Below are 11,202 nucleotides of genomic sequence, written 5' to 3' on the forward strand. Positions count from 1 at the left end.
AGCATCAGAGGAGCAGGAAGGCTGACATTTCGGGCCTAGACCCTTCTTCAGAAATGCATTGCTGAAGAAGTGTCTAGGCCAGAAACGTCAGCCTTCCTGCTCCTCTGATGCTGCTTGGCCTGTTGTGTTCATCCAGCTCGACACCTTTTTACCCCTGTAGGAGGAGATGATTTCATTTTGGGAAATGACCTGGCACATTCAAGAAGGTTGACCCCACCAAGAATGGTAATGGAACAACCGACGGAAGTAAAAGAAACCAAAATTTGCCAGGAGCAATAACCTGGATTGTTTCCTGACTGTGTTGTGGCTAGATCTCAGGCCCATAGAATTAGACAGGAAGGAAAGGATTCTATGAAACAGAGAGGTAATTAGGTAATTTAGATATCAGGTACAACTTCCAATGGCATAACTGATAAGGATGAAGGTAAAGAGAATCTAGCTAACATATTTAGTCCATCTTCTTTAGTTGAAATGCAAATTTTCAGAATTAAGAGTTATACTAAACAGCATGCTCAGAAGTTAAATCAAAAACAGTACTCAGGTATTATTATTTGAAAGACAAAATACAAATGAGGAAAGAGACAATCTTAGATAACAGTCATAGAGGAATGGCAAAGGCTCATAAGGTGATAGTTCCACTTGAGTATCATAACAAAATTTTACGAGTGGATCACAAAATTCCAAAGACAGGTCACTTAAGTATTTGGAAAACGCAGCCTAAAATATCAAAACCTTTTTTTAGTTCCAACCTTTTACTTTGTCATAAAGATGTGGTCAAATTTTGCCAGCTCACCGATGTGAAACTCCACTGATTAGTTAAACTTTCATCCTCATATCAGCTTTTGAAGAACAGTTTAGTAATATCTTAATAGATTGTGTAAGACTCCTGCCTAGGACCAGGAATGGGAATCAATATCTTCTTCTGCAAGATTTCTTGAAGTAGCCCCTTTTGGGGAAATTATTGCCAATGTGGCAGTGGAAATGTTAATTCAATTTTTTGCAAGATATGGATTGCCCAAATACATAGGATCAGATCAAAGTAAAATTTTATTATGAAAATACTTAAAGAAATTATGACTAATTTGGGAACAAAACAACACCCACAATCTCATGAAGCTTTGGAAAGATGATATTAAACTTTGAAGACCATGATTGGGATAAAGGAATTCCTTTGTTACTATTTGCTATTGGGGATACTCCCAATGAGTTCACAGGATTTCGTCCTTCTGAACAGATCTTTGGACATGAGGTAACATGACCACAAAAACTAACTGAAGAAATATTGGCAAATGAAAGCTCAAACTATCCTTCTAGTCTATCTTTTAAATTTCAGGGAGGAACTGACCAGACCAAGTGATTTGGCCCAAAGGTTTTGATAGCTCTGATTGGCTTGTCAGCCAGTGTTTTGGTGACCACATTGGTGCAATCAAATACTTCTCTATACCTATGGAAATCCAACAAAGGTGATAAACCCTATTGCCCTTTGTGTCTGTTAAGCTTTATCTGTTTTAAAATGAAAGCATCATTCTGCTCTAGGGCATTAGTTATGTGTGCGATACTGCAGTGTGCAGTTGTTTGCAAAATGCCAACTGGTCCACTGCTAATCCTTGGAAAATATCAGTAATGAAGAGGTTCAAGACCATCGCAACTTTAACATGTCAGGGTATGGTGGTCAGTGCTGCGAAACCCGGGGTCCTTGGTGACAAGGCCGCAACTATCGGTCATCCCTGCCTAGAGAGTGACAGTCACATGTGGCACTGGGTCACTGATATCTCCAGGTAGCTCCCTCTTCACCAAAGGATCCTACATGGAGGGTATGGTTTCTATCTCTTACCAGTCCCTTGTTCCTCTCTTTGACCCTTTGTGTAGGCATCCGTCCTGTGCTATCACTCCACCATTGTGCCCAAACTCTGTGTCATACCCTATCTCTTCGCTGTAGCCATTTTTGTTGTCATCCAGTTGTTCAGTTGTCCTGCCCCCTGCTCTTATGTTCTCACAACATCAGAAGATTGACAATCGCCTGCTGAGTTAGAGAGTTTCAGCTCACGCTCCCTCTCACGTGCACAGTTCCAAAAGCACTTGTCTCCCAATTCTCTCTGAGCTGCCGAAACTTTTCTACCTCCACAACAATTTCCTGAGGTGGTTATGACAGGTTTCTGATTCTCTTTTCACCTAATTTGCCCAGACGGTGCATGTGTCCCTTGCAGACTGATTAAACTCTCAAATACCGCAATTAAAATGTTCCTAATGAACTCTCCATGATTCTTAATTAGCCATAATGTGGAATTGAATGGAATTGCAATCCTACCCTCCCCATGTCCTGGTGAATCTGCTCAACACGAGCAGTGGAGTTGTAAAACAGGAATATTGTCCAACGCTCATATTTTTGAGCACTGTGTCCTCTTTTTCCAAGACTTGGCAGCATCTAAAAATGCAGTTCAAAGATTTTGATTATATTTTCTCCTGTGCTTCTGTATAATTAAATACATTAGTGAAACAGATTTGAAATGTGTTAAATGAAAAACATTTTCATGTACGAGAGCTGAGTAATCACATAAAAATCAAACTTGGATCAGATCCAGGCCCACATTTTTCAATTCACTGGGGCCTTAATTCCTGAATGGCCTAAACCAGATGCAATTCTCATGACACACAAAACAATTGTCCTGAATGGAAACATGGGAATGTAAAGGTAGCTGTAGGCCATTCAGCCCTTTGAACCTATTCCATCATTCTAGACCATGGATGATCATCTACCTCAACATCGTTTTCCCACACTTTTCCCATTGCTTGATGGCCGTAAGTATCTAAAGTCCAATACTAGAGGGCATAGGTTTAAGGTGAGAAGGGAGAGGTTTAAAAAGAACCTGAGGGACAACTTTATCACACAGAGGGTAGTGTGTGTATGGAATGAGCTGCCAGAGGAAGTGGTAGACGCAGGTACAATTACAACATTTAAAAGACATTTGGACAGGTACATAGATAGGAAGGGATTAGAGGGATATGGGGCAAATGCAGGCAGATGGGACTAGGTCAGTTTAGGATACATGGTCAGCATGGACAAGTTGGACCGAAGGCTGCATGACTCTATGATTCTAGAGATTATCAATCTCTGTTTGAACTTGTGCAATGACTGAGCTTCCACAAAGACCCAAGGATCATAGCAAAGTCACCCGCATGTTTTTTCAGATTAACCTAAGCAAGTTATGGATGCCAATTTGACTCCACAGCACAACTCACCTATCAAGTTGCAAGTGTGAACCTAAAGCAGATTTTAACATTTTCATTTACATGTTATATATAATGAATATCTAAATGATAATTCAATGATTTAATACTAATTTCTCACATTGCTGCTTTTCTTAAAGTGTATGATTGTTGGATAAATCACATTTTTAGTGCAACAAACAGCTTCAATAAATCAGCAGAGGGCTTCCTGGATAATTTATTCAACTGGGTTCAATTCTTTTATCATTGCTTGATTTTATAACAGACTTCAACGCACACTGCAAATGGCACTGTTGCTGCATGATAACAGTCATATTAAAGGAATAACATTTGCCAAGTAATCATTACATGTTTGTCAAGTGATAATCTACAGCTAATTAGTAGCAAATAACACAGTCTGTATGTATATTCTATAGTCTTTAATTGCCAAATTAAGTCAAATTACAATATTGACAGTCTTGCGGTCATTAACACTAATTAGAATTTAGCACTACTTTAAATGAAATCCATGGCAGACTGTTTTGATTTGTACCAGAGCAAGTATTGTTAAATATTTTACTATTGGATTTATTGGAGTCTAGCCAACCCAAAGGACAAAATTGAAAGATTATATCTGCTAGGCAGTGAGAGGTCATGTTGAGTATTATAATTTTTGTCTATAATAAATGCATCCCATATTAAAGATGACAAAATAGTTCATTACCTTACTTCTTAAAATATTATGCCTTCAGATTTGCCTGATGGCCAATATCCTGTTGCTCTCAGTTTGTTTGAACATGTCATGCTCACCCAAAATCAAGTCAGCAGCTCTCCAACCATTTCAAGTTCATGATCCTTCATTTTGTTTCCATTATAACCATAATAAGAGAAAATGTTATTAAAATCACTTATGGAATCCTATGGAGTTTCAACCTCTCCTCTAGTTGATTCCATCAGGATCACTCAGTTCCAAACCTCATTACAGCCTTGGCACAAAATGGCAGGGAAACACCATTGACCAGAAACCTAATTGAACACATTCCATAAATGTTATATCTGCCAGTGGAATTTGAGGCTCAGTATTCTGTAAAGATTAACTTTTCTTGAATATTGAATACTTTCTACTGTTCATAAAACCAAATCAGAAGTGTGATGGAATATTCTCTACTTACCTGGAGGAATGCAGGAAGATATTAAGCAGCATCTAAGAGAAGGCAAAAGATTTGATTGGAACTCTAACCACCAATTTAAACATTCACTCTCTCCACTACTAGTAGATAATGGCAGCAAATGACACAAACCCACGATATGTATTAATGAAAAGAAAAATGGAAGGAGGCACATGAGAACAGCATCACCTGCAAGTTCTCCTCAAGTCACATGCCATTGACTTGGAAACATAATGTTTCTTCATGGCCATTGGGTCAAAATTTTGGGATTCCATAGCTTTATGGTGCATCACCACGTTCTGAAGAGCCTATTAGGAATCGGCACTGAATGCAGGTCCTGCAAGTTATACCCAACTGAAAATAAACAAATTAATGTTATGTGATTGGATGTTACGTATTCCAATGCCATGTAGTCCATCATCCACGCCTGCCTCCATTCTACTCATCCTCCTAACTCAAGGCAATCATCTGGAAACAGCAAATGGCGTTGTCCTTTCTGGTCCCGGACCACGTTCCTAATCTTCTTTCAATGGCTTCTGGTTCCTTATTTGTTTGATTTGGTGATAACTGCAACTACAGCCCCATTTGCTGTCCTGTCGTCCATTCCTCTGCATCCCCACGCACGCAGACCTCAAAGTGGGCACTCCCAGTACTGACAACCCCTTCCTGCTCCATCACTTCAACAGACCCCCTTGTTATCCCAGGTACAACCCCTGGACAACCATGGTGATGCACTACCCCAGGATATCTGGCTCTGCTCCTCCCCATCTTCTGCACTAAACTGAGATTACACGCCTGCTCAACCCAGGTCTGCATGCCCACTCCCTCTAGGCATTTCCCGCATCCATTTCACTCCATCCTGCACTGCCACCAGTTTCCTCCCCTAGCACTACAGATCTGCCCACCTCCACCTTCATCCTTTCAATTTGGCTGTCTTCCCTAACCCAAGCAACCCTAGGTTCACAACTGCACTTTAGTCACCCTCAACTCTGTTCCAACTGCTAGCCCCTCTGACTCTTCTCCAGTATAGGTGGGACCAAGGATTCAAGTGAGACCTCAACATGAGTACTGTGTAAGTTATCGTCTCTTCATTTACGGAATGTTGTAAATATATTGGTAACAGTTCAAAGAAGATCTTATAAACTGGAATGAGAAAGTCGTTTGATTTGATTTATTATTGTCACATGTACTTAAGTACGGTGAAAAGTTTTGTTTTGTATGTACACAGGCAGATCATACCATACAAAGATCATAGGGTGATTGAATAGAGTGAGGAATACAATTTTATGGCTGTAAAAAAGGTGCACAAAAGGCAAGATCAATATTAGATTTGAAATTTGAGAGGACCATCCAGAAGTCTAATAACAGTGAGAAGAAGCTGTTCTTGAACCCTCTTGGTATGTATTTAAGCTTTCGTATCTTCTGCCTGAGGGCAGAGGTTGGAAGAGATTATAACCGGGATGGAAGGTATCTTTGATGACATTGGCTGCCATTGGCAGTGAGAAGTGCAGATGGAATCAATGGATTGAAGATTGGCTTGCTTGATGGTCTGGGCTGTGTTTGCAACTTTTTGTAGTTTTTTGCAGTCCTGGGCAGAGCAGTTGACATACCAAACTGTGATGCATCCAGACAGAAAGCTTTCTATGGTGCATCTGTAAAAGGTGGTGAGGGTCCTCATGGACATGCCAAATTTCCTTAGCCTCTGAGGACAAAGAGGCATTGTTGTGCCTTCTTGGCCATCACAGTTTGAACATTGCTAAATTTGTGTCCACTGGAGTTTGGAAGAGTTAGAGATGACAGGATCAATGTAATTCGTCAAGATGCATGTGGAAAGAATGTTTTGTCTTGCATGAAAATCCAAGTCTAGAGACCACTGTTTAATAGTGAAGGCGGTAATAAGGTGAAATGTTTTCACACAGTGGGTCTTTGATTTTGGAACTCTCTTCCATAATAGGAAATGGAAGCAGAGCCTTTGAATACTTTTAAGACAGTGGAAGATATATTTTTGAAAAGCAGTGAGGGGTTGGGATATCAGGATAAACTGAAATGTGGATTTAGCCATTATCTTCTTGAACTGCAGAGTAGATGTGGGGGCTGAGTGACCTACTCCTGCTCCTAATTCGTATGTTTCTGTCTTTGAATGAGCCCACATCATCTTGCCGATGTACAAGCCCTGTCTGGGGTATTGGGAATGGGTTTACTATTTTTCTCTTTCACATGATGAGCTCAACTGGAGACAAATGAGATGACCAGAATGCAACAGGTGACAACTGGAATAAGCAAAACCAGCTGTCAACAACAAGCAATGACTGCTATCAATTGGCTCCAATTTCCAATTGGCAACAGAATTCAACTCTTCCAGTTAGACAATTTTTTTTCCAACTTACCAACTGCAGCCAGATGTCTGGTGGTTGCTGGCCAGTGCCAAAGAGGTGGTGCTAGGTCTGCTAGCAGATTTGGGCAGGGCTTTGGGAACAAGGGAAGCCACTGATGCCAAGATTTGAAGGTTGCTGACATACGACCAGAGACAAAGGTGCAGAGATGAGAGTGAGTTTTCAATTCCTGTTGATTGATAGCAATGCAATCCTGAGCACGATCTACGTCTGCTGAGATACAACCCTAAATAATTCATACAAATTCTCAAATCTATGCAGGGCAATCGGCTTAAGTTATCACATCGATAGTACTCAGCAGGGTGGCCTCTCATTGAACCTGTTCAGGCCCACCACAACTTCCATATTTGAGCATTAACGGACTCACTGGAAGTTGCATTTTTTTTTAATTTTAAAAATATACTTTATTCACAAAAATCTTTATTTACGTATGTAGTCACCACAGCAGTTTGATTTTCTACACAGTCTTTACATTTGTAGGACAAACAAACCCAAGCATTTCTTATTTGTAACAGACAGTATTTACATACATGTAAGGCACCAGGAGGGTCTGATAACTGATTGGACCTCCATTTAACTTTGGTAAAAAGACCTTAGATGGTGTGCTTTCCCCACTGCGCTTTGATGGCAGCCCCAAGCTTTAGTATGTCCCTCACTACATAGTCTTGGACCAGAGATAGCAGGAACTGCAGATGCTGGAAAATCTGAGATAACAAGGTGTAGAGCTGGATGAACACAGCAGGCCAAGCAGCATCATAGGAGCAGGAAGGCTGACATTTCGGGCATAGACCCTTCATCAGACCCTTCACATAGTCTTGGACATTGGAATGTGCCAGTCTGCACACCTGGTCGAGGTCAACTGCTTGCTCTCAAAGACCAACAAGTTTCAGACAGACCAAAGAGCAGCTTTCACCAAGCTGACGGCCCTCCAGGTGCAGTTGATGTTTGTCTCGGTGTGCGTCACAGGGAAAAAACCATAGAGCACAGAGTCCTGAGTCACGGAGCTCCTTGGGATGAGCCTCGACAAAAACCACTGCATCTTTCTCCAGGCTTCCTTTGCAAAAGAACATTCCAGCAGGACATGTGTGATAGTCTCTATCGCCCGCAGCTGCTTTGAGGGCAGCGTGCGGTGGCAGAGAGAATACAAGGCATAGAATGATCTCACAGGTGTGATGGCTTGGTGCTTGTTGGAAAGTTCTGGTTGTGAGGCATTCTGCCAAATGACTTTGACAGTCTGCTCAGGGAATGACCCAACGGGATTCACTCTCTCTTTTTCCCTCAGGGTTTCAAGGACGCTCCGTGCTGACCATTTCCTGATGGACATGTGGTCAAAGGTGTTTCTCTTTGCAAATTTCTCCATGAACGACAGGTGGTACAGAATGGTCCAACTACTTCGAGCGTTCCCCAGCAAAAAGGCCAGCCATCCTTTGCAACACCAGGGACAGGTGGAACCTCAATACATAGTGACACTTAGTGTTTGCATTCCAAGAGTCTAGCACAGCTTAATGCAGTCACACGCAAAGGTGGCCATCAAGATGAGGGCAGCATTGGGTACATTCCAGAGTTTTGTACATGGTATCCCTGAGGACATGGTCCATCTTAGACCTCCAGATGAAGTGGAAGATGGCTTGGGTGACTGCAATGGTGCAGGTTAAGGGAATGGACCTGTGCCACATACAACAACAGTGATAGAGAGTGCTTTACATCCAATGACCAGGTTTTTACCCAAAATGGAGAGGGATCGTTGTTCCCAAAAGCCCAGTTTCTGTCTCACCTTGGCGATATGCTCCTCCCAAGTTTTTGCACACACCCCAGCCCTCCAAACCATTTTCCCAGCACCTTCAGGTAATCTGTTCTAATGTTGTAGAAGATAAAGAATTGGTCAGCCCAGTTCCCAAAGAACACGGCCTTGCTCTTGCCTCGATTTACCTCGGTTCCTGGGGCCAGTTAAGATGGTCTCAACAAGAGGCTCTATAAAGCACACAAACAAGGCAGGAGAGAGTGGGCAGTCCTGCCTGACTGCAGATCTGATCAGAAAACCTTCTGATTCCCACCTATTGATTGAGACTGCACTAACGATCTTGGTGTAGAGAAGTTGGATCCAATTGCAGATTCCCTCCCCAAATCCCATTTTGAACAGCACATCCCACATGTAGGTGCCATTATCATCTTCAAAAACAAAGCAGAGATCAAGGTTACTGTGACCTGTTGCATTTTTCCTCCCAAATGTTTTCAATCTACTTCAAGATCTGCTTTGGAGACTTCCTTGTGCTAGTATGACCTGTCATCACAGATCCTCCTTTTTTAAAATCCATTTACTGCCCTATTGGCGTGAAGAAGGGAGTAATATGGTTCATTACTGAAGTTATTCTCTGCTATAAGCAGGGAGAGTAATTTTATGTAAAACAGGAATCAGATTGCAAAACTGATACGTGAACAGATGTGAACACTAGTGAGTAGGAGGGGATTCTCAGTATTGTTGCAACTGATTAGGAGCTGACCATAATCTCAGATGACTTGTTAAGATCGTTTGGAATGGTTCTGCAAGTCATACAATGATCATTTTCAAATTCAAATGGAAATTCTGCCAAGAAATTGTTACCTATTCCTAAGATGTCAGCAAGCTACAAGTTTAATTACTTCTGTGCTTCATTGACATTGATATTCTGCCTGTATCAGAGAACGAAGATTGACATGTGTAAACCATCACAGCTGAGTTCAGCTCTATGTTCATCCAGCCTCCTCGTGCAGTTCAGTATAAAGATCAATGATTTGCTGTAGGAGCTATGACTGATGATTCTTTCCACAGCCCTACTCCACTGGTACTGAGGCCAAGCAGAGCTGTCAGACAGCCATCCTGCAATCTCACTATATCAGAAGCCAAAATGGAACTCTCATCCCTGCAGAGAAAATTCTGATACAATGGAATTTCCAAGGTGACATTCTAAAAGAAAATGCAAATACATTGCTTATTAGACATAATTGACCATCAGAAAAAGTATATGTCATTTGAATGATTTATAGATCCTTAGATAGTTTTATATGGTTTACAGGTATTTATTTATAAATCAAAACTTTATTTTCACTCTAATCTATATTAAAATTAAAATAAAGTAAGCGACAATGAAATATGAAACTAAAATACGTAGATTGAACGTTGGGTAATGTAATATGATTCACAAAGGATCTTAATTTGAAGATTTGATGTTCAATTAAAGTAAAATGAAAGCTTTGTACACAATATAGTAGGATTACTATAGCTTACAAAACACCATTTCTTAACACTAGCAACTTTAGTCTGGTTAGATGCAAAACACATTAAATTATACAATGGAAGACACTTAAGCTTGAATGTATTGCAATGATTTTAATGTCTGATTATTTACTGTGCTCCTAATAACACCTACCCTTCACTACTTTGACAGAGGATTTAGACCTTCAGCCATAATATCACCAGTAGTATGTTTTAGCTTTGGATCCTTTCAATTCCTCATTTTTATATCAATAATCAAATGATTCTAAAAGTCAAAAAAAGAGTTGTTAGCCATTTTGTTGTCTTGTCATTTTAAATATATGGATATATGATATTTAAGTTTTCAATAGGTCGAGTGTAAAGTGCAGGATCATTAATTAAATTTTGGTGGCCTATATCTCAGCATAGTTACGATATAAATATTGATCTAATTATTCTTATTATGAAATGTTCTGTTGGCTGCAGATTGGCTCCTAGTTGACCACAATACCAAAACACTCATAGTGAACAAGTGTCTTATCTTAGAGAAAAAAAATAAATTTAGTTTCTAAATTCTCACATTAGGTATATTGATACACTGGCCTGTGATTCTGATAGTTATAAGTGACTTTCCACCAAGCATTACTAAAATTACTAAGCATTCAAAAATTAAAAGGTTGCTGGAGAACTGACAAATTCTAAAGATCACTGAAAATTCTTTTATGAATGATGTCTTGGACTTGAGCAGGAAGCACTCCTGTTCATAGTTTCCCTAAATCCTTTAACCCAGGACACCTATGAATGGAATTTAATCATTTTACCTTTCTGATAGAACATATTGTTCAGTTTACGGTCAGTCTGAATTAGTGGTGCTTGTACAATGATGCAGTCAACTTTGTAACATCAAAGCTGACTCTGTCTCCTATTGCTGGCGTATTTTGTTTCAAAAACCAACTTTCAGTATCCCACCCAAAGGTCATAGTTCAGGACTGAACCCAGGCAACAAGTAATTACAGGTTTTCATTGGCAGTGTTCCAGCCATACCTGATTCAATCCTCACTAATATCCACATACATCCCAAAATCCCTGGACAGGTCATTGCACAGTGACCACTGTATCATTCTATTTGCTGTCCAATTAGTGTCGTATAGCACAGATCAAAGATCAAACAGGGAATGTTCTCAGTCTATATGGCTCCATT

Source organism: Rhincodon typus, chromosome 1, assembly GCF_021869965.1.
Source record: "Rhincodon typus isolate 14 chromosome 1, sRhiTyp1.1, whole genome shotgun sequence".
Taxonomy (NCBI): Eukaryota; Metazoa; Chordata; class Chondrichthyes; order Orectolobiformes; family Rhincodontidae; genus Rhincodon; species Rhincodon typus.